Source organism: Galeopterus variegatus, unplaced genomic scaffold, assembly GCF_000696425.1.
Source record: "Galeopterus variegatus unplaced genomic scaffold, G_variegatus-3.0.2 Scaffold4595, whole genome shotgun sequence".
NCBI lineage: Eukaryota > Metazoa > Chordata > Mammalia > Dermoptera > Cynocephalidae > Galeopterus > Galeopterus variegatus.
Genome location: NW_007730706.1, coordinates 77,830 through 78,375, shown reverse-complemented (window position 1 = coordinate 78,375; position 546 = coordinate 77,830).

Here is a 546-nt window from a genome sequence, read left to right as displayed (position 1 = left end):
GATAGATTTGATTATGAATATAAAGGGTGAAGACAGTATCAAAATTTTTTGCCACTTACCTGCTTTTTTAATAGTGCCTGAAGTAAACTGAAAATATGTTGTTTACTCAGGAACAAATTTGACCTAGTTGTTCCTGTGACCACAGTTTACACCCTTGGAATCAATGGCTTCCATTCATCCTGACTCTTTCTGTGGTCTAAATGGACAAATAATCACATGAAATGTGTAGTGAAGATGGAAATGCATTCATATTTCAAAAGATTACTGATCCCTTCCGATAGGTGATACGGGTTTACTTTTTTGTGAAAAGCATGATATATACTCATAGAAAAGAAGGGGGGAACAGGGAGAGGGCGGTCAGTGAATACAAAATATTACAGAGATAAGGAAGAATGGACTCTCAGGCTAACTCTATAGTAATATAGGGAAACTACAGTTAACAACAAATTGCTGTGTACCTTTGAATAGTTAGAGTTAGTCAAGATGATGTTGAATGTTCCTAACACAAAGAAGTGACAAATGTTTTTTTTGTGTGTTTTTTTTTTT